The sequence below is a fragment of the Mizuhopecten yessoensis genome, unplaced genomic scaffold (genome assembly GCF_002113885.1).
Source record: "Mizuhopecten yessoensis strain PY_sf001 unplaced genomic scaffold, ASM211388v2 scaffold9963, whole genome shotgun sequence".
Taxonomy (NCBI): Eukaryota; Metazoa; Mollusca; class Bivalvia; order Pectinida; family Pectinidae; genus Mizuhopecten; species Mizuhopecten yessoensis.
In genome coordinates this window covers 277,011-282,424 of record NW_018408310.1, presented here as the reverse complement: position 1 = coordinate 282,424, position 5,414 = coordinate 277,011, and positions in this window count along the sequence as shown.

Below are 5,414 nucleotides of genomic sequence, written 5' to 3'. Positions count from 1 at the left end.
GCTTTCATTTCATCGGGTTATCGGCCTTTGGGTATATTCTAAACAGCGTCATTGAGATGTAATGCTTGTATTAGAGTAAGTTATCTACCTTACGATGTGTTTTAGCGGCTTACTCAGGAGTACGCTTTCTTTTACCAATCGCAGTCGGAGATTTAGAAATGAATATGCTTGCTGTTACCCACTGCATGATACAAGAGGCAGCTAATGTAGAAACCACATGCAGAATTGAGGAATCCCTTTTGTGCCCTCTACTTTGGTATCTTCATATATTTTGTCTACTTCCAAAGTACCTTTTTGTTTCATAGAGCCTCCTTTGGCAATACCTCACTGTTAGCCTCAGAGTTAAACGGTCGCTCATTCGAGTAAGGAAAAATTGGTATTATTTCCAAGCCGGGAAATATCAAAATATTTAAAAACGTATTTCAGTGAGGTAGCACTATGAAGACGGCATCAAATCCACGCTATCGTGAGGAGGCAATTACACTAAAATACCACCTGCAGGACACATTCACATATGCACAAATATATTACAAATGGTAGCACGTCTTTAAATGACTTATGCTGTTAATAGGAGGTTCAGTCATACATCTTGTTATCAATAGGCTGGGATAGAAATGAGGGTACTCCAGTGAAATGCTTACCCCCGGGTTGAGCTTTTTGAATTTTAACCATTCTAACCTAATTTTGAATCGAGGCTCGAGCAAGGGTTGGAATTCTCCGGTTATGTTTTCTAGGTTTTATTCTTTTAATCTACATTATGTCTTAACTAAGACGGCGTTATCTACCATACACATGGCCTAACTTAGGCAACGTTAGCTACTTTACAGCTTACCTCAGACGCCGCTATCTAGTTTTGGTTTGCATTGGAGAAAGCTATCTACCTTTCGGCTTAGTTGAGTATGCCACTTCAAAGGAGCGTTGGTTTGATCTTGCTCACCACCCACTACCGTGAAAAACAGTGTGTGCTTGCAAAGTCTAAAGCAGAATTCATGTCACCAGAAAGCCCAACACCAAAACAAAACGATAACTGGTAAGTGTCCCAATACAATATACATGTGGTAGCTACCAAAACAGGTCTTTAGTGACCCGTTCACCCAGTAAAATACTAGTAGTCAAATTAAGTACCGTTGATGGCAGACTAACACCGCGGTCGCTTGCTTACCAGTAAACATATCACATGTAATCATGATTCTAGTCAAGTAATAACTTATGAGAATTTGGAAGTATTGTTTGTTGTCTATATCAGCCAAATCTTGTACATATTCTCAAATGATATATCGTATAGCTTGAACATTTGTAGGTCGTCAACTAATATTTGGCGATTTGGCATTAAATACTGAAAGCAAATGGTTGGCGATATTCAATTTGGCGATTGGTCATAAACGAACGTTGATTGTATGGTTAACATTCAGGTCAATTTGTTTCTCACTAAATTGCGTAATCTATTTGACGATTAAGGAGTGCAATATAGTCATGAATATTGTATGGATCGAAGACCGAGAGACTTGTATCGCGTTTCTGGAAAATATGTCAGATCACGGAATGAGATTAGATTATTTAAGTCCGTGGTCAAATATACAATGATATCAGGAAAACTACACACTTTATCGACTCTAAATCAGGTATATCTATCTATTGTGCCTGTTAACATTTCGATTTATCGCCATCGCAACTATCAACAATCTATGCTATTCGATACTCGTGGGAACACTCTCGTGTTAGCCGTATATTGAAATCTTGGCGACAATCTATTTGACTGTTTTATAATATGACGAAGTAAAAATCAATACATCGATGCATCATTGCCGATTGTTTACGATGGCGATGTGAATTACTGAAGATGAACTTCCTATATAGCCTGTTAGTGACTTCATTTATATATTTATTTTTATTTATCGACATGTAACAAAAAACAATTGAAATAATAAAATGTTTCTTCATTTCAAGTGAGTTTTGATAATTCCTGATATATTTTAGTCATTTGTTAATTAAGACATGTATTACATGTTGATCAATATATTTCCATATTTAAAATGTTATAAAATATATTTAGATTTTCGCGCTGTTATGTTTCTCAAGAATAATGTTCGCTTCGTTTTTTAAAAAATCTAATTGATTAGATGAGCAACATGCAACAAGTTAAGTCAGCAAATAAAAATACCCCAATTTCTTAAACTACTAGTATGTCAATTTTAAGTTAGAACAGGCACTAACTACTTGTAATGCAAAATAAAAGTTATGCACCATACATATGAAAAGTGCCTTTTAGTACAATGACGTTAAAATGATAAAAACTATGTGTCGCTGGTTACCTTACAGTCCGTTAGAAAGTTAGAAGTTTATAAAAACACATTGAGATTTCTTTATAAAAACAAACTGTTGGTATGCTGTTTATCTTATTTTAATGCGTTTCAACAGCAAAAACATGTCACTAATGCTTAAAAATACCGCAAAATCGATGGAGCCACTCTTTTGAAACAAGTCAAATTTGTCTGTATTAAAAATGTATTTGCAATCGTTCCCCCGTTTCGAATCCCACATGACAAGCTTTGTGAAAAAACAATTGCTTTCAGCTATTGGATATCATTCACTTAAGTAATATTAAATACTCGTTCATACGCCATTTCCAAGTATCATGATGCTATTCCGTTGATATTGAAGTGTCGTTCGATCTTGTTTTGAATGGTCATTTAGACATCAAGCTTCATATTTTATTCATTAGTGCAAACGTTTGGTTTTATTGATATTTTGTAATCTATCAGATAGTTTGATATTACCTCAGACCATGCGTGTACTCAAGGGGCCTAACACTGAAATGTACAATCATCAATATCCATTCGTATTTTGTTTTCCAGTATATATTTACTGCGTATTTTGTTTTCCAGTATATATTTACTGCGTATTTTGTTCATGAGGTAAAATACATGAAGAGCTTGTCTAACGGTAAGTGTTAAACGTTTTTATTCAAGTTAATAATAAATAAATAAATAAATTATAAGACTCACTCGTGCCTATGGGTGTAGGATAAAGGGAAATTCCACCATAGAAGTTAGTTCGGGAGAATAAATTAAATATCGTTTTCGATTTTTTGTCAGTCATTAACAAAAGTAGGCAAAATAACGAGTATTCGTTTATTTATCTTTAAAAAAAGTCCAGGGTCTGGTTGTGAAATAAAAAGTTCATTTACTCATAAGATGTTTTTCAGCTTCATCTATGTTGTCTGTGACGTCTTTCTTATCATATACAGATTATGCACCAATTTCGTGTTGGGCCTTGTTTTTGTGTCATCCATTATGTTTGAATACGATTTGTTTACTTAAGCGCAAATGAAACCTCTGAGGAGTTTTGTAAAGTAACAAAAGGATTTGTGTTTGTAAATAATGCTGTAGTTAAATGATTAATGCCGCAAGAGACAGAAACTGTTTATCGATTTTTTAGATATATTTGTTTGCACTTTGGCAATGTAATTAAAATATCTTCATTAAGATTCACCAGTTTGGAAATATGTGATATCAAAGTTTTACTTTCTACACAAACAATGCACGTATTAAACGTGTTGCAACGTTTCAAGACCGACTGGTTTCTTCAAAGGGACCAGTCGGTCTTGAAACGTTGCATACACGTTTAATACGTACATTGTTTGTGTAGAAAGTAAAACTTTAATATCAATGTAATTAAGGTTTTCCAAGGTATCTTTGGTTTAATTGACCTCATCAATTCTATTGGACACAACTGTAGTCGAATTCTCTTTTAGGTTAATAAGAGTTATACATCTTATACTTGGAATTGCAAGTAATAAGTACAGAAGAAATGATGACCTTTTGAAGAAAGAACCTAGTCGGGTATAACAAGCACTTTCGATTCGCTCGTGAAATAATTTTTGGAGAATTACATTTGAGAGAAACATGATTCGGTTGAACCGGCCCTTGATGGTTTTTCCGACGCATGCTAAATACTATGTAAGGATATGTTTTGCCTAAGATTACACAGGAATAATATGTATATGTATCGCTCTCCCAATGGCTGTAACGTAATATTTCGTAATCAAGTGATATACCAGCGATATCTTAAATAAATGTTCTCTTTAACACAATTTTTTTACAATTGTTAGGGGGTTCCCTTTATACGATATAGCTACAAATACTAGCTGACGAACGATAAAGGAGAAGAGATACTTGCCAAAATTATACCTGGGCACTTAAATTTGCTTGTTCGCTTGATGCTTAACACAGCAAACATCGTTTTGGGCTAAAGTTAAAAGGTAAAAACTAGTAGTGATAACATATCAAAAGAAACAATGTTTTAATGATGAATATATGTTGTATTCATCCATAAAGAACATATATTGTTATTTCCAGGATAGTGACGGAGTCGGACTGAACTTCACTACAGCGAATATTCTAAATAGATATCATTTTTTTGGTCCGCGCCGGGCCAAATTTATTTTCTCCTGGAGGAGGTGATGTTATTGTTGAAAGCCGAAGACGTAAGCGCTTCATGCTGCCAACAAAGGTAAACAAAATAAGTTAGCTATCGTAATACCTGATCAAGTATTTAGAACGCAATACAAATATTGTTATCTGAGTACAGACAGTAGCTTGTTTGTCTGTTCTGTCTAACTGTTGAATGATTTATATTCTTTTCTGGTGTATACTTCTGTTGATAAACTGATAAGGATCTCCATAAGGGAAATTCACCATAAGATGAAATCGTTTTTACGTTAGTGAATACAGGTCTTTTCAAAAACAATCTAGCAAGATACCTAGGGTGTTTTAAGAATGTAGCTCCGATTTTCACTGTTTTAAGTATAACAAGTTAGTTATCAAGTAAATATCAAAACCAGCCAAATAGTTTGTTACAAGTTAAATGAGACTCTTTATACTTTGTAATCTGTAATCATCTTGAAAGATTTTTCTAGCAAGATACCTAGGGCGATTAAGACTGTAGCTCCGATTTTCATTGTTTTAAGTATAACGAGTTATCAAGTAAATATCAAAACCAGACAAATAGTTTGTTACAAGTTAAATGAAACTATTTATACTTTGTAATCTTTAACCAACTTGAAAGTTTTTTCGACTTACGTGTAGTTCCAAATCATACCCATAGATTACAACGGTGATGCGATGCTTGTCTCGTTAAGAGTACTGCTTAGCATAGTTATATTGCTAGATTTATAAATAAGTCATAAATAAATGTATCCAGTGTTTCAAATTATTTATATTTAAAGTTGAACAGTAAATCTGTCGAGTCTGATAGAGATAATGGTTGAAATACGGCATGGCTTATCACCTCTTTATAAATATGACTCTATTGTCTTAATATGAATAACAATAAATTAATGTATAAATGACTTTAACCTGTATTATTGTTGTATGTGAAATATGCTGGATAGAAACAGCCGAGTGAATAATGAC